Source organism: Patagioenas fasciata, chromosome 1 (genome assembly GCF_037038585.1).
Source record: "Patagioenas fasciata isolate bPatFas1 chromosome 1, bPatFas1.hap1, whole genome shotgun sequence".
Classification (NCBI taxonomy): domain Eukaryota; kingdom Metazoa; phylum Chordata; class Aves; order Columbiformes; family Columbidae; genus Patagioenas; species Patagioenas fasciata.
Genome location: NC_092520.1, coordinates 25,854,487 through 25,873,089, shown reverse-complemented (window position 1 = coordinate 25,873,089; position 18,603 = coordinate 25,854,487). Strand labels below are relative to the sequence as shown.

Sequence of the window (18,603 nt, the reverse complement as noted above, 5' to 3'; positions counted from 1 at the left end):
TACCTCTCCAAGAAGAAAAAACTTTCCTTCCACATTTCCCAGCTCTTCTGGATGCATGACATGCTATAACACAATAGTTTAATGCTTTCCCTTTTTCTAAAAAAAGACTACAGTGATAGTACTGCTCTGTGGGCTTTAGTTTATCCTATGAATTTTCTCTGGTGTGGGATATACACTCCTGTCTTCTGGATGAGACTGTCTGAGAAACTAATAGAGCTACTGCTGCCACAAACTTTTGCCCACATTTCTTTACCACATTTACAGTCTCTGGCTTAACCTCTTTGAAGGTTTGCTGGAAAGATGAAGAATACATTCCTTTACAGTACCTTTCTTCCCTCTGCCCTTCTCGAGGAGCCAGCCTGTTTACTTCTGCCTTGTCTAGTATTGTACTGCCCAAATGGGATAGATCTCACATAATTTCAGAATTATGAAGGGAGGAAGTCTAAATCTGTTTCAGTGACTAGTGAGGAAGAGGGATGGAGGTCGTCCAGTCCTACCCTTTCATCCAGAGTCCTCATGCAGTTCTTCTCTGGAGGGTTTCAGAACCAACAACAGCCTTCAGGCAAGTTGGTTATTGTCTGCTTGAAGTCAATATGAATGTGTCTGGGCAGTGAAATGCCCTTGAAAAGTACCCGCTGGGCTCTTCTTTACCCAAAAGACAGAAACTACGCTAGTGCATGTATCTGAAAGTTGTATCCAGCACCAACTACTTAGTTTGCTACCGCCAGCTTATCTCATGAGAGCTCTGAAAGCGTAAGCGAGTGAGCAAAACTGTCTCAGACTAGCTGTAGACTGATGGAAAATCAAAGATGACATCCTGAGTTTGCTTTGGATCCATGAGAAATAACAGGAAATACCAGCTCTTCTGCTCCAGTTCCAGTCTGTTGCCAGGCTTTCTGTTCCGTTTTCATCAGGCTGCCTTGCATTGCAAACCTGCTGCTTCTTAGAGACCTGAGGAAGCTAAAGCAAAATGGTGTGAATGTGATTAGGGTGTCCTGACGTGGTCCCATAAAATTCAGATTGGCAGCTGCACCCGAGCTGCTTCCCTCTGCATCTTATCTGCCAAGCAAAGAACGTGGCTGGAAGAACAAGTCCATTGGGGCTGGTACGTGATTTCTGAGTAGGGCCCATAAATCTAAAAGCAGTTCTTTTGAAGAATCTTTGCTTTATATGTTTTTATTTTTCCTTTCCATTTCACTCTGCCTACTTAATCTGTTCTTTGTCCTGTATTCAGTCTTCATTAAAGCTCTGTTATGTTTTTGTTTATACTTTACCCATCCCAAAAAATAAAACTGGAAGTGAGAAGGTAAGTTTGGTGAAGAAAGCAGTAATTCACAATTTCTTGCAATTTCAGTATCTAGCTTGGGTTCCTCATTGCTCATCCGAGTGCACAGAGCCCTCGTGAGTTGTCAGCTGTTGTGATTCATGAGTCCTGGTTGCTCCTGAACCGATCCAAGAGCAATTGCAGGAATTTACTTGCAGATTGGCGTGTTATTAGGTCTTGAGATCTGTTATAAGTAGTTGGCAGGTTTTTCTGTTTCTGCAGTTAGTTTTGGCTCTATTTCCATCCTGGAGCAATTTTAAATATTCCTTTTCAAAACTGGCATCACTGATACCTGAACAGAATACTTTTTGTAGCACTTGATTTGATTTCTGTACTTAAGGTTGTTTTCTTTCCTTTGAAACGATTGTACTCAACTACTGATAAAATTCCTTTTCCGTAATCTTTGATTAATAAGTAACATGGGCTGTGCTGGCCTGGGAGGAGGTAATTCAGAGAAAATTAGTACATTTTAATATGAACTGAATATATTTACACAGAATTATGTGAAAAGAGTATTCTTCCAAGTAACTGTGTTCTTGAAATACACTTTTATTAGTTTGATCTGCAGGCTTGCTAATATCTAATTTTATGTAGGCTTAAGGTGACCTGTTTCTCAATGTACAGACACCCGTCCTGCATACGGCACCATCTGAATGCAAAGATCCATCTCTGGTGATGATGATTCAGTAATGTACTGTTACAGGTTTTCTCATCGGTTACAGAAACGTGGCATTATTTAGTGTGCTTTAAAGAGAAACCATCTGCGAAATGTATAGAAATTACAGAGGTGTTACCAAAAAAAAAGAAAAGAAATTCATTAAAATGAACAAAAACAGTAGGTCAAATTTTGGCCTAACTGCGTTCAAGTTGTTTCTTTTCAAATACAAAGAGCTGAGAAAATAGGCAGATGGGAGTACAGAAAAGGGAAATAAGCCAAAGTGATTAGCCTGGTGACCTTCCCTTATTTCTGGTGCGTTTTGCATGTATGTGCAATGTACCTTTGTTTTTGATGAATGAAATTAACATATTCAATTTATATCCTAAAAGCAGCCTAAATTCAGTAATTTACTCAGTACTGCAATACCAATTTAAGGTGCAAGTTTTAACTATGGAAGTTATTTGTGGTACTTATTTTCTATATTTTGCATATTTAAGTGTTCAGATCAAAGATACACAAAAAAGGAGAATAGTAGTTTTATAAAATAGCATTAGGACTAATTAAGAAAAGAAAATAGCTCAGAACAATGGCATTCTCCTGGGGTTTTGTTCCTATGCCATTTTTAAACAGTTGGACAGTGAACCACTCACTAACAGATTAGCTTATTCATCAGTTTTCTAAGAGCTAAATTTCAATGGATTTTTTCCCTTTCTTAGATTCCTTCAAATGATTTCTATAAAAGGAGAGTTTCACTATGTTGGTAAGGGTTTCCCAAGAAGTTTCCAACTAATGTTTAGTTAAATTGAGTAGAAATTTATACTATAAGTAGTTTGATGAGTGGCTTGCGTTGCACGCCCCAGATTATCTAGAATTTTCTACTAAAGAAATGAAAAATGAAGGCAAAGACAATTAAGGCGCTTCACTCATGGCTGTTATTTATTATGTTTTAAACACAATTATAATTAATAGCTTTAAAGTATCTTCTAGTGTTACATTTAACTTCTCTTTGAATGTTTGCTGGACATTTTGTGGGACATAGGACTTGTCATCTGGATGAGATCCACAGTGTCTTTCTTTGGAGTGGCCAGAAACAGAAGTTTCAAAAGACAGCATTAGTACTCGGTGAGGAGACTTACACAGAATATGCTTCTGACAGTATGGGTCTCATCGTCCACTCTGAGAACTTGGCTCCTGTGTGGAAATAGGTTTATTGAAGTCATTTCACTTCCAAAATGTAGTGGCTTGAAAAATAGTAAATCTAGATATTTCTGATATCCAAAAAGGTGTCTGAGTTCTTTTGTCTATTGCTAAGCTCTTGCTCTCAAAACCTCCTGTAGAAATGCATTCCACAGAATGATTTCTTGTTTTGTGGAAAAGATGTTTCTTATTACCATTTTTTAAATTAATGTTTTTGGATATCCTGGTTCTGGAATTATAAATTAAGACAGAGTTCTTGATATACCTTTTATTATTTATGCACTTCTGAACATCTCCCATGCTGCCAATTTGCTTCCTAGGAGGGACCATCCCTTTCTTTTCAGGCTCTCTCCATAATTTTTGACAACTCTCAGTGCAGTGGTCCCTCTGTGAACCCTCTCCAAGTTTGTGATTCTGCACTTGATAGATGATGACCAGTGCTTCCACAGTGTCCTGCGTGACACTGCACACTACTTCACAGAAAGACATTGCCATGTTACCAGTGTCATTCTCCTTTCTAATCCACGTGTATCCTAACATCTTATCAGCTTCCTTTGGCTAGAGCAAGCCAGACAATGGAGTATTATTGAGCTCTCATAGTGGCACACTGCTGTGTTTCTTCAGGAAATAAGCACAGCCTCTTCTTGCTGTGGCTGTCCCAGCTGCAAATGCTTCCATGTCCTCCTGCACTGCACCACCTGGCTGGTTACTACTTCACCAGGTCTGGCTTTTGAGCTGCTCGTTTCTGATACAGTCACCTGTCTCAGCTGGGTTAGCTGAAATGGCTTTAACAGTGGGTCTTGGATAACTGGAAAAGGTGTTGGAGGTGCCCACAAGAACTCTGCCAACAGCAAATCTTGTGGGAAAGGAGGGAAGGAGTAGTGGTACATGTGAAGAGGGATGGCATCTGAGCAGCAAGGGCCAGTGACCTGCAGGTGGTACAGTACAACCAATGGAGAACGCATGGTGACATATGTAGGTCATTAACCACCCTGTATCATCCTGTTTTGCATTGTGAGGTATCATCTCTTATTTTTCGACATCTTTTCTGTCAGTTCCTCTCCAATTCACCTGTTGCACTTTCTGCAAATGTGTTTAGAAGGGCTGGCTCTGCTGTATGAATGAAATCATAAGTTTCATCCTGTTGAAAATATAAGTGTTTTGAAAAACTTATGCAAACATCTGCTTTCTCCTTGGAGGCAGCTTTGATACCGAACATGTTTTTCACTGAAATGTATTTACACCAAAGAAAGCAACTTAGCATCAAATGCTTTGTGTATTAGCATCTACTTTCAAATAGACTTTTAGATGATTCACACCTCATATGAGGCTGTTACATTTTTTTGTTCATTTCAGATTTTTCTCATGTATCAGGTGCTTTCCCTAAACCTCAGTGGTGCTGTGGCCGGGTAGTACCACAGCAGACATTCATGGGACTCTTTAGTTAGACATAGCAAATGCTGCACAGCTACAGTTCTGTGGAAAAGGCTGTTTCTGCAAAATGCATATGTTGATATTTCTGACTTTTTACGTGTGAGGGGAGATAGCCATCCAAGTCAAAGTTGTAAACAGACACGTTTAGAGAGCGCTTTATTCAGAAGTTTATTTTGTGAGATGACCAGTACCCCATACAGAACGACTGGCTCAGCTGTAAATGTTTGCATTGTAGACACGTATTACTAGACAAAATGAATCCCGCTCATGCAACACACTGTTAGGCTGACTAAAAGTTTGGTTTGTTCCGCATGCCAAAATCTAGCATATTGATGACTGGGAATATGAAAGCATGTATTCCAAGTTAAACATTAATCAGGCATTTCTAACATTGGTTTGTTCTTTTTTCAGTACTTTACATGATTTTGATTTTTCATGATCTATGACTAAAAATGTTGCAGTGGAAGTTGAGTCTCTTCTGTGGAATTGTCTGAGCTGCTGCTGAGGAGACTCACGTTCTGTAACAGAAATGTATCTGTGGACAAAAGAGTTTAGGATACCAGGAGATGTCCCTTTGCAGTACAAATTTTCAGGTGACGTGCACTTCATGTTCCTAGCCCCCTTTAAAATTATATCTATTTAATTAACCCTCCACAAACAGTGTTACTTATTGCACCTAATATTTCTTCTCCAAAATAAAACAGGCAAAATCTTACTATCTGCAATTTTGAGCTTTACTTTTTTTCCCCAAAATGAAATATAGTAAACAAATATAAACAGTAAATAGCCCTAACAACCCATTTTATTAATTCCAGTTGTGTTTATTTCTCCTCTGGCATTAATAATGTCTTCCAAAGTGTTACTGCATCAGTATTGTGTTTGTAAAACTTTTCCAGCAGAGCTAATTGATTCTGAAATGCCAAATGTTACCGGTTTACTAATTGTTTCCTCTGTAAAACCATTAAGGTAGCTGTGTTTTTTATTACAACCGTGTCAGCATCTAGAACAAATCGAGGAGACTCTCATGGGTAAAATACTTAACTGCATAATGTAGTCTGTTGGATAAAGGCAGTGATAAAGATAAAGATGAAGTTAAATATCTAGTCTCTAGTTAGGTTCTCTCTGAAAATAAGTAGTACATGAAAATATGAAAATTAATTTAGTTATTACAGTAAGGTACAAGTTTGATGCTTTTGGTTACTAATACTAAAAAAGCTTTCTGACAAATCAGAGTCCTTAAACTCGACCCTTGTTAAAGACAAACAGCAGATAGGTCTTCTCGGGAAAAGTATTTCACACTTTCTAAGTATACTTTTACCTTCAAAGTGTATAAATTATAATCATAAACTATATCCATGGCTTAGACACTGCACAGGATGTTCAATATGCCTTGTTCTCTAAGTTAACATTACACTTACATTCTAATATCTCCAGAGTAATAATACTAAAAAATTAACTTTGGAAACATCTTTTGAAAAAATGTTCCCACTTTGATAATGTCTTAGAAGGACAGTTCATGTTAAATTATGTCTACTACCAAATGTATAAATCTTTTGAAATAACACGTTTGGTTACATGGATATTTGATCTTTATTATTCTGCTAACAGTAACTACACAGTGTCCCTTTTATTAAACTATTATTGCTTGTTTCACTCTTATGCCCAAGATCTAAGAACTGTAATCTGTGTCACAGAAACAAAACTAACCTTTCAGGTAGATACCTGCAAAATGTACCTGGATTCCATTGCATTATTGTAAAAAAATCTTACTCTACTACACAGCTGAAATCAACAGTAATCACTAGTGGCACTGTTTAACATCTCCTGGCTTGTAGAGTCTTTCTGTATTGACCTTTTCCTTTATATTTCCTAGTTTTTACTTGTAACACTAGAAGAACAAGGTCTGTAATTGTAATTAAATCAATCTGACAATGAGTCATGCTCTGGCAGCTAAAGAGGAATCAGGAGAAAAATAATCTAATCTTAAACATGAATGGTATTTGCTGGAGGGAAGGGAGGAAGGGAGGGTGTATGTAATTTTTTTTAAAGGAGAATGTAAAACTTGCCAGGAATTCATTACATTTTTTTTCTTAAAATTTTTTTCCTTTATGATCTAGAATGGCTGATGAAAAGAGTATCTTGGAAAATTAGCACCCTATCGATATCACCTGTAAATAGATATTTTCCTATGTATGCAGAACGGCAAGTTTCAGTTTTTAATTACAAACATTGTTAGAGGCAAAACTAATGACAGGGAAAAGACCATCTCTTTTTTTTTTTGCATCCATTATCTACTGGCACCAGATCAGAAATGGTGAGCATCTGTAGTGGGCATCTGAGCATCCTGTACTGGAGATGGCTGCAGATCTTGAGAGCCTCTGTACAGCTCTCTCCTAGCCTAGAAATGTACACCTGACCGGTGTGAAATGCCAAGCTTTGGAGGCTTCTGAGCAACTCGTCCTCTCAGGAGCTCGTGTGCCTGCCTACACATTTTATCCTCCATCCACTTGAGATCCAGGCTTAGATTACACTTTTGAGAACAGGCACCCAGCTGAGTGATGCTGTTCCCTTCACAATTGGAGATGTTGGATGTCATCTGCACTGTAGCATCTAAAACCAAAGTCTCGACTGGGCTGTAAGGTCTTTGAGGCAAGGATCATCTTTTCATCCTATCCATATGCATAGTTTTTCACCTGTTTTTTCATATATTGTCTGTTCCCTTATAAAAGTGATCTCACTCCTGGTTGTATCCTGAACATGTGGTGTTTTTTAACATAAGTAATAAAACATAACACTATGTTAGTGGTAAATTGCTCTTTTCTCGCACTGATGTCTTGAATTGGTGCTTAAAGCTTCTATGGAAAAAGCTCTCAATAGGTACTCAAAACCACTGTGACTGTCAGAAATCTAGCAGGTACTGTGCTGCAAAGTCACAGTGCAGGATCACGAAGTCTAAGACGTTTGGAGATAGGAGTGTTGGGAACATTCTGGGAGCCAATCTGGAACAACCCTTGTGTAGGAGGTAGTTTGAGACTCTTTCTTTTCTACAGAACCATTTAAGATAAAAATCATCCTGGAATTTTCATTTGTCTGACTAATTATTTTCTAAAATCAAAGTGTTCTTGCTAGAATGTATTTTAGTTAAGAATGAGCCTAAGTTTGCCTAAGATTAGATTTGAATTACATTAGATTAGCATAGAGTGAAGGTGCAAGATGTAGTAGAGAAAATGCAGCAAGAAATCAGACTGTTTTATATAAAGAGCCTTAAGAAAGTTTACCATGAAGACCAGAGGAGCTCCAGGTTATGTATCATGATAATATATATGCCCAGTGTTTGCTACCTGATTGGGCTTGCATAGCTCTGCATTTGGACTAAAGGGATACTAAGATTTTGAAATATAAGGAAGTCATTGAAACTATGTTAAATCCTTAAACTTACAGTCGAATTAATTTATAGATAAGACCTCTCCTCCCTTCTCCAATCATCTGGCCAGAGTTACATAGTCTAATTCTTTAATCGTGTAAATGATAAGGAGGCTTGGCACAGTCCATGGCTATTATACTTGAAGAGCTAAAATGTGCTGTCATGGAGTATATCCTTGTATGTGATTTTCTGCTGTTGTGTTGGGTTTAGAGTAAACACTTAGCTATTAAATTGATGTTTCAATTGAATGCTCATTCTCAGCAGCAGCAAAAAATTAATAGGTATTTCTAGTGACAGCCTAAAAATACTGGAGGACCCTGAACATGAAAATGCAAGTCAACATTAAGTCACAGCTATTGCTGTAAGGTATGGCACATTTAACTTAAATAATAAGCAGATTAAAATGTTCTTCAAGCTCTCGTGAGTGTGGTATGTCCTAGATTAGGTCAAGACTTAGCCACCAGTCTTGAGGTAGAGCTAAACCTGGGAGAAGGACCTCAGACTTTTTCCATCAGCTGTCAAGCAGCCAGTGGCTTTTGAAAACTCAGTTACGTGAAGCTACATGCTTCTGTTGCAAAACAGCTACTCATACTTATTTAAAGGTCCTGTCCTACCATATCTGCAGTATGGATTGTCCTCAGCTATGTGTCACTATGAATTGGAGTACCCGAAGCACAATGACTATAATGTGGCACCTCTTTTTTCGTGTCATGTCGTTACCCCATGAAGTACAAAATGATTACTCCAACTTCTGGGTTTTGCTTAGGACATACCACAGCTGAGAACTTCATCTACTAAAATCTGGCCTGGTAATCCACTGGTAGTGCTTCTGTTGTCTGCCACTCTTGCTGGCAGAGCTGTGCTCCAGGCTTTTTCTTGGAAAGACATTTAAATCCTGTAACAGAGAAAATCGGATGTGTTAGTTTTTTTCTTTCTTTTATTTATTTCATTTTATGTTTTTATTCTCTTTTTATTATCTATGCTTTGGAGAGCTATCTAAGTCTTGTTAGAACTTCTAGCACTCTCTTGGTTTAAGTGGAAAAGGGAAGCATGATTTGATGCCAGTTGTTTTCCACCGTCTACCATAAAAGCACACGAATGCCCAGGCAACATAAGCATTTGCACACGTGGTTGTTTCACACAACTGTCTCCAGAACTGTAGCTGTTTCAGTTACATCCAAACTGCTCCCCAGCCAAGCCTGATTATTCAGACGGAGTTTCTCGTGGAAAGTCCTTCAGCTTTTGCCCCATCCATGTGGCGTTGACAGTGATTGTTCCCTGTACAGAGTGAGGGTCTCAAAGGAGTGGGGAGCTGGTTATCTCACAGCTATGAAACTTTGGGAGAGCCACCATCACCCCTCAAATAATATTACAAAACAATTACTAATCAAATGTGAGTCTCTATGCTGAAACAGAATTCAAGCTGTAAAGGTAGAGAATCATCTCAGCATCCAATTTTCTTGCAGCTGGTGTCACCAAAGTTGCTGACAGATGTGCATTTTGACAGTAGTCCAGAAGCTGAGATCCTGTTCTTGCATTAATTAGTAGGTTTTGCCCACTGAGAGACCCTTTACGAAAGTTTCACATTTAACCAGTTCTTCCTAGAAAATTAGAATACAGAAATAAGGAAATGCTTTTAAAGGCAGAACAGCAATATCAGCTTCTGAGTTCAGATGTTGTGTTGTGAATTAGTATTATTTTAGTAGTTATGGTTGAGTGACTAAAATTATACAGAGGATAGAAGTGGATCAGTAGGTGCATCCTTTACTGCAGGGTTTTTCCATTTTCAAAGCTGGTAGCAATAATTTTACTTTTAAAAGGTTATTCTTGTTGGACCTGACTTTCAGTTCATAGAAATCAGACCCACCTTGATTTAAGACCAGCTGAAGCAATGGTGTTTTTCATTAAATCATCAAAAGATGAGTAGTGCCTTGAATCTAACTGTAAAAAGAAATTTTGAGCAATGGCCATTTACTTGAATTATGAAATGGAAAACAAAGAAGGATGATAGTTGTCACAGAACAACAGATATGCAAGGTGATAGAAAAATCTTCATTAATTCTGTCAGCATTAAGTTGTAGTCCATGATAAGCATGTGAGTGGTATAAAAATTGTGGAAAAATATTGTCATAAACATTAGGCCATGCTATGAAATATTTTGTGGTGTTTTAGTTGTCTGAAAATTGCCCAATACCACTTTTTTTTAAATTCTATAATTTAAATTCGCTTCAAAGACTGTACTGAGCTGCCCAGAACAGTAAAACGGTGACAAGTTTGTGGAGCTTTCCACTAAAGGATCCTTGAATATTTTTAGGAAGGTCATAGTGTTCAGCTACATTTGGAAAAAAAAAAAAATAGTAAGAGAAATGAAATGTTTATCTGCATTGCAGAGAAGCATAAAATCAGTTCATCATATAGGAGCATAAGGTATGGAGATAGTTCTGTGAATGTATTTGTTTTGGCTGACCTTGACAGCTGAGAAATAATACATGCCAATTTTTAAACCCCTCTGTGGGAGTACAGTTATTTTATCCTATTTCAAGAAGTAAATTATGTCCTTTTTTTGCTTTAAAATAGCTTGAGTCAGTAGTACATATATTTAAATGAATTTGAAGCTGGTTTAGGCTATGCAGGAATGTGTGTGTGTGCGTGTGTGTGTGAGAACAACTGAGTGAGAGAGAGGAGGAGAGAATTTGATCCAGTCCCTGCCAAATCTCTGCTCTCTTCTGTTTGCAAGAAAGGATGCGTGGAGGCAGCTAAGTATCTCTTAATGATTTTTTGTCCATAATTTTAAACATGATATGATGCAAAAAAGTCAAGGTGTTAGTTTTTCTGTACAGACATTTTATGATATCTGTATGATGAAATTATAAATGATAAAATATGGTTATGGTTGTGGATACCCTAACATGTTTTACTTCTGGGTTTCAGTTAGGCTTTGGACATATATACTAATAGTGACAGAGATGCAGAAGTTAGAGACCAAACCAATTAAGGGTTTGGTGTGGACAGCAGTAATCCGAGTGTCGCTGTAGGAGTGGAGATGCTCCTGACTAGCTGGAGAACATCCATCCCTTCGTTCAGTCAGTGCTGCATTGACTTGCTGGAGGTCACAGACTAAACCAGCAGCACCTTCAGGATATGGGCACATAGATTTCTGCTCTCTCAGAACCTCAGCAATTGTTGAAGGGAAAAAATTAGAGGGGTGGGTGAATCAGAAGCACAGATATATGTATGTATATATGTGTGTGTATATACTTATTTGGGGAGGGGAAGAGGGGGCGACTATGGTTCATGCAGTATGTATGTGTGGTTGTGGAGACTTCCACCTCCAGTCTCTCCAGGCTGAGTTGAGTCAAATGTGGCCCAGAACCACAGTTAGAGTATAAAAATAATTTGGTTTAAGTATATGCTTAACATCAAGAATGCCTGATCTAATAATTTCAAACCATACACTTGTGTTGGTCCTTTGCTGCATTACAGCCCTCATGTCCTTAGTTCACATATGCGTAAGGGGTTCTCGACTCCCAGCTCAGCAGAAATTCACCCAACTTTTCTTATCATGGGCATACTGTCCTGTGTAGTCTCTGCAGGTAAGGGAGAGGTAAGGCAAACGACTTGGAGTGCAGAACTTTGAAGTTGTTTAGATGTTTACATGGTAGTTATCTGAATTGCACCTGAGCACTTGCTGACAGCAGAAGAGACAGAGCACCCCACTGCAAAGGGAAATGTATGCTTTTCTATGAAAATATTAACATTGCAGCCATTATACAGATTCATTGTCCTTTATTTATATGGGTTGAAGGGTTCATTTTGAACATATGTTGATACACGACAGTTAAGTGTTCGGGTTTTTATGGACTAGATGAGAATTTGCAATGGAGTGGTCATTTCTGAAGTCTCACATGAGTTTACTGTGAGGTGGTGAAGTAGATGGCATCGTCTTACCTGATGCTGATGATACTGAAAGACATTATGTTCTTTCTGAGAAAGCAAGAGCTATTAAACCTCCCAAAGGGAAAGACTGTCTTTTGCATGGGAAAGATTTTTCTTTAGATGTGACATAAAAGCAAACTGATAAACAAAGGCAAATCCACACAGGCAGTCAGAGAAACTGAAAAGGTTTTACAGCAGGTTTTCAATAATGAAATGTTATATGAAGACGAAAATCTATAAAGTAATTGCAACATACAAACCAATGAGTATCTCTGTGTCTCCTAAGGGCATCAGCCTTTGCTGAGACACTAGAAGATGCAGAAATGCTGCTTAACGTTTCCCCACACATGTTCTCAGAAGAATGCTTCTGCTATGCACAATTTCTGTAATTTTCTTTTTTTTTTTTTTTGCATAAAGAACTTTATTCTTCAATTTTCGCTGCTTTGTCTTTCACTGAAAACTGACCACTAAACAAATCTTTTTTTTTTTTATTATTATTCCTCAAAAGGCACAAAATGTGGACCAACGCTTCAACCATTTGCTAATACATCAGTTTACTGGGAAAAGTGCATTTTTGGTTGAGGTAACATTCCAACAATTAGTTTTATTCACTGTGAAGGAGAATACTTGATATCAATTTAGAACCTTGCCATCACAAAACATTTCTGTGGACACTCGATAGTGAAAACAAACAAGCTGCTGCTGATGGCAGTCTGAAGTTCATTCCCAGATGAGTTAAAATAACAGTGCAGCTCTAGCCAGAGCTCACCATGCTTGGTTTTTGTGTTCTACCATGGATTACTGCTAACTGCTGTTTGCTTTACAAGTCACTCATTTCCCATGGCAGGATAACACAGTCCCCAGTTCATGCTTCTCTTTGTTGTTGTGTGACCTCTTGTACCTTTTCCACTTCATTTTATCTTTAAAATAGATACAGCACTTCTTTCTACTCAAGAGGGTAAAAGTGATAGCAATGTGTGACTCACCGTAGTGTTTCAGGATTGTAAAAAAACAGGGACTGCTCTCGTTTCTCACTATTGTCCATCTCCATTTGGCAGTCATTACTCTTCTTTTTGTATTTCTTCCTCCCACCTCTGCCCCAGCACATTTCCACCTGACCCCCACATGTATATTGTAACAACTACCTTATCTCCAGTTTTTATTCATGTCTTTGTTTATACAGAAGCATAGCCAGTTATTTTAATTGCTATTTGCACAGTTCTGAGCTTGTTGATGTTAGTCCTGCTGCAGAGTTCAAAATGACTAAGAGCTCCTGGGACTTGCCAAAGGTAAAAGCATCATAAAGAGGACATTTTTTTCTTTGTAACAGAAAAAAATTTGCTGAAACATGGCAGAACTGTATCCTGTAAGGAAGTGATTGCAGAGGGTGGGTATTGGGAATTGGGCAGTATGAACTGAACGTTTGGGACATCACATAGACCAAACTTGGGTATACGTTCCTCAGACAGTTCCCTTGGCTAAATGCACAAGATTGCCTTCAACTGCTTTTCTCCTGGTTGTGCAAGAACACAATACTGAAGTGTCAGGTTAGATTCTAATTAGATTTTAAAATACCAACTACTCTAGAAGCCTATTTAAAAGCAGAAAAAGTGTGAAGTGTTATAGAGTTTGTGTAAGTGAAAGAGAGGAGGGTACATCACCACGTTTTCCTGGGTTTCTGCAGTGGAACATCTGTATTCTGTTTCGCAGGTACATCCAGTTAGCCACAAAGTGCAAAATAGTGACAACAGGTTAGCTGTTGTCACAGCTTGCTTTGGTTAGAACATGAACTTCCACAATCTCTGAAAATTTAAGAAAATGACCATGGATATGCTACAGCAAAGTAATATTCTGGCCTTTTAAGTATCTACATTTCTGAAAAATATTTGAATTTTAACTAAAAAGAGCTATTCCCTGAATTAATTTTAGTGGCCTTCAGAATAGCAGATAACATAAACTCTTGGAAGGTGAAGAAGTTATCTAACCTTGTGATACTTTGCAATCCTTTTTTTTGTGGTTCAAAAAAGAGATATTGGTAGAAATAGTTTCTCTGTTCTGTGAAATGTTTTGCCAGTTTGTGAATTTTCTTTATCTGGTTCAAGATCACAGGCCAAGACCAGGTAAAAATGGTTTGTGAATCTCTTATATAATGTAGCATAGTTAATTAAATTTTAAAGTGAACAAATTTTAAACACACACACAAAAGATGTTTTTTCACGGGAAGCTATAAAAACGAAAAAATTCAAGAATGCCAATAATCTGCTTTTTGTATTTGATAATTTGTTTTCTCTGCTGAAAAGTTGTGTCAATTGAATTTTTAAATTAAAAAAAAAAAAAGTGTGGAAAAAATCCTTGATAATTGCAAGGAGCTCCAACTAACCTCTTGTACTGATTCTGGTATTGTTTGTTGTCATCCTTCCTGTAGGACTTGTGGATCAGTTGCAAACCACAGCAACATCTTGTTTCCCAAATGTGAATGGTGGTATGTGAGCATACCTGCATATGTCGTAAGGCAGAGGCAGCAAGTAAGAGCTTCTTCTCAGTATGGAGGATTTTCACTACCCATTACACAATAGAAGAAGTTTCATGGTCAAATTTCAGCTACTTGGACGGGCATCAAATTTAGGAGACCAAATAGTTAGCTCCTCAGGGCTGCTGCTTCAAACTCCCTGTGACATTTGCAATGTCCTGTGAGGGATGGAGGTTAAAATCCACCTGCACGGATCTCTGTGGAATAGCAAACAACATCGTGTTATCCCATAAAGGAAATCACAGGAGAAGCAAAGGTAACGCAGAATGATGATAGCAAAACTCGTGATGTTACAGAGTATTGAACAAAGTGCTCACATCAGAGCAACCTGTTGGGCAGAGGAAATGATAGCTGTAACAGAGGTTTCATGCTGAAAGCAACAAATTAAACAGCACAATCTTTTTGGGGGGATAAAGTTAATGTTTAGTTTACCATTTGTTGAGATGAGTGCCAGTGCTGGTGGAAGATGAACAGGCATGGCCAGCAGAGCCACAGGGGTGAGTGGCATCTTTCAATTTGATGGCAAAGGGAGCAAATGGACTGATTTAATACCGTAAAAAATACCACAGAGGCACACCCAAATGCTCACTGTGGGTGGATGCTCCTCATGTCTTGGAACTGAACGCTCCTCAATAAAAAATTGAGTATAAGAACCAGTGCCGTAGTTCCTTGACATTTTAAAATCCTATTAGCAGCTGCTGAAAGTAAAAATCTCCTTGGTCTGTTAATACAATACATTTTTAAAGTATGATAAGTTACACTTCCTAACATGCATGTTCCCTTACCATTAGTCTTTAAGCTCGTTTTCTTCTGACTACACTTTGAACATTGCTGAAATGGTTTTCATTGTTACAGACTTTCTTATCACCTGCTCCACTTACTATAAACCTTTTTCAGTAATGAGTCATTCAAAAGTTTTCACCGTAAATTACTTTTCAGCCAGTTTTCTATTTGATCAAAGCTTTCAAAACTACAGCAACATGAAATCTCACATTACTTTGTGGACTTCTATCAAGAGTACATGAACAGAATAGATACAGATTTGTAGCAAACAGAAGAAAATTATTGAATACATTTTTTCTGTGTCAGTGGTTTTCAAACCAGCACTGATCTTGGTGTAAAATTTGAAAGAAATATTTAGAATAAAGTAAAATACATTTAAAAAACAAGCCTTATTTTACTAAAACACTAAACTAGGGAAAATAATTTTCAAATGTTCATTAAATGTTCTTTAAAGCAGTGCACAATAATTAAATATGCTTTAATATCTGTAGGCAATATTTACAGTATTTCATATTTTTAGAATACATCTCAGCATATTAATTCTAGGGTTTTCAAAAGACATTTCGAGTCCTTTGAATTCTTCTGGATGTTTGAATCCCTTAGGCTTATTTTAGAAATATCATAATAAAATATTAGACTTCAGTTTTCTTTACAGAGGATTAAAAGGTTCTGTGTGCTAGATCCTCAGAGAAGCCAGGAAAAAAGACAATTTATATGATTTTGCCAGTTTAAAGCAAAGAAATAAATTAGAATCTCTAAATTAGACTTTCTCCATGTCGGCTACAAAGAAATCCAGTTTAGTTTATTTACATTCTTTTCTTGACAGCCCCTTGAAACTTCACATAGTTCTCAGGAAAATGAGATGAAGTGTCAAAGTTACAAAATGTCTGTGGAAACACCGTGTCTGCATTGCTTCTACATAACTGAACTTGTTTATGACCCATTAGGTTTGTTTTTGGTAACGCACTGGCGCGCAGGTTAGATAGCAGCAAATGTCTCAGTGAGATATGCTAGAAAAGGGAGGAAGCCTTAGAAATCCTTTCAAGTTGCATCAAGTTTTATACATGTTCATTTACAAAACTGGCCAAATCTCTGCTTTGCAGGTTTGGAGATTTGCAGGTACATGTACCCATTAATTTCAAGTAAGCTGATACATACTTGGACTACATGTCTATTTTTGCAGTAACTGGAACAATATTAATTATTTTTTACGTATTTGTAGAGCTTCAGAAATACAGAACATTATTATGTTTGAGGATACCTGAAGTAACCATCTGTCACTATGACAGCTGTGCTATAAACTAACATAGGGAAAACAGTTTTAACATTAAATTGTTTAGGATGGGTGTGTGCAAGACAGAGTGCTGAGGGACCCTGTGAAGCAGACTGAGCACACCCGTTCTCTGTAGCTCTTGGCCCTGGCTCTCCACTGGGCTCTTTGTGGTCTCCTGGGGTCCTGTGACTCAATTATTGAGTATGGGATCTTTTGCACCCACTGTGAAGGCTGTACTGCAAGCCACGAGGTGGGGGTTTAGGGAATGGACATGTGCTGCACGCCATGGAGTCCAGCCTGAGGAGGTGATTAAGGGTGCAAAGGATCCAGAGATGTTGCTGGAAGATTCTGCGGGGTGACAAGAAGCAGAGTCTACTTCCATTCTGCTATTTGAGAGTAGTCTCCAATCTCTTGAACTATGCTAATGTTTAATTTGTAAACAGTTAATTGAAGCAGCTGAAAACAGAGCTAAGAGTGACCCAGCAGTTAGACAGTGTGGATCATCAAGGGCTCGTGATGCACCCTGGGTTTTGGATCCAGCAAGGGTGCTCTGTCCAGTCCAGTAACAAATACCCCCGCTGAAGCTAACCTTTGCATGAGCAACAAGATGGCCTTGATCAGTGTTGTGTGTATTCTTAACATTTTACACTGGTTTAGAATACCAAGACAAGAACAGCAGCAGAACACTGATTTCTCAACAAAGTTTGCTTATTCCAAGCATAAAAGAGTCTAGAAAAGGGGAGCTGGATCCAAGTTTCCCCAGTTGTGCATGAGCAAGTGAACTTGCTTGACTGCAGAGTAGGGATCTGCTTATTCTGCTTCATTGCTTTGACCCACATCAGTCACGAATAATTTGCAGCTTCAACAGAAGAAACTGAATTTCCTCTTATCCCTACTTTCTAACCTGGCAAGGAGGCCAATGTGCTTTGATGCAGTGAATGAGGCTGAATCCCATCCAACGAAGAAGATCTGTCGTCCATGCCCCAAGTGACTTCTCCAATAACGCTAGGGCTGTATATTAAACTTGGTCTCCAAGAACACCTCTGCAGTGGCTGTATTTTAAAGGAAAAATATGAATCCTGTTGTCAGCCTTTGAAGACGCAACATGAGCAGTTAAATCCAGCAAAGGTTTTAAGCCTGAACCAAAGATCAGTGCCAAGTCCCTGAGAGAAATCAGATTTCTGACACAGCAGTCTCAGCAGTGTTTTCTATGGGGTAACTTCAATATTGCCATTATTCTCAGCTGTCTAATGCTCTCTAGGGAACTTGCAAGTGTAATCCAGACTGAAGATCTCATTGCTGGGGCTGGGCAACTTCAAATTAAGGCTGACATTCCTCACTGTCATAATATTGCTTCTCCTTTTGGGTTGTAGAATTTTATTTTGAAGTAGTAACTAAGATTTTTTTTCCTTCTGTCAACGTCTTTCTGAAAGGATCTAATAAACCTGCTAATCAGATGATTGAGTTTTGCATGTGGATTGCTGGTTTCCTCCTTTAGAACTGTCTATATGTCACTTTAATTAAAGCCTAGCAGATTATTAAATCAGTAGAATGAAGAACCAACAGGATTTTCAGTCTTTATACTTTGCAGGACCTTTTCCAGCTCGGTGCTTTCCTTCCGTTTCAGTTAACTAATAAATTGTACAGATTTAGTTTTCTTTTCTCTGAAGGAAGTGTTGTGTTTCAGAGTGGTGCTGCTGGTTGCTCACCACAGAACATGCACTTGAAGAATCCAAAGCCATGTTTAATAACAGCAGATGTCAAGTAGTCCTGTCAAAATGCCAGGGTTTATTTGATAGCAGTGATATTTTTAATGCCACATCTATGTTGAATAAATTTTCTGGCTTTTTATTAAACATCCAGAAGAGTTATTTGCATGCTGGACAGATAATACTAATTACTTTTTTTTTTGGAGAGTGTGATATCCTGAGAGTGAATGATTACAGTTTGACAGGTATGCTGAAATATCAGTGGCAGATTTGGGCATATTTGAAATTAGCGGATAAAATAGCTGATAGCTAATAGGAGTTGATGGGGAAGAGGG

At 38.1% G+C, this 18,603-nt stretch overlaps 2 protein-coding genes across 5 annotated transcripts in view; both read left to right on the top strand.

Annotated features, from left to right (window-relative positions):
• STARD13 (StAR related lipid transfer domain containing 13) overlaps window positions 1-18,603 on the top strand; it is a 309,147-nt gene that overhangs the window by 111,130 nt on the left and 179,414 nt on the right. Inside the window, exon 1 of one of the 4 annotated variants that reach the window (XM_071804789.1) lies at window positions 10,744-10,792. The exons of the other annotated variants lie outside the window; for them this stretch is intronic. The gene's annotated coding sequence lies outside the window, so the exon portion shown is untranslated. Of the gene's footprint in view, window positions 1-10,743; window positions 10,793-18,603 lie in introns of those variants that run through there. 4 annotated transcript variants of the gene reach the window in all.
• LOC139827249 (uncharacterized) overlaps window positions 1-18,603 on the top strand; it is a 343,678-nt gene that overhangs the window by 175,358 nt on the left and 149,717 nt on the right. The window lies entirely within an intron of this gene.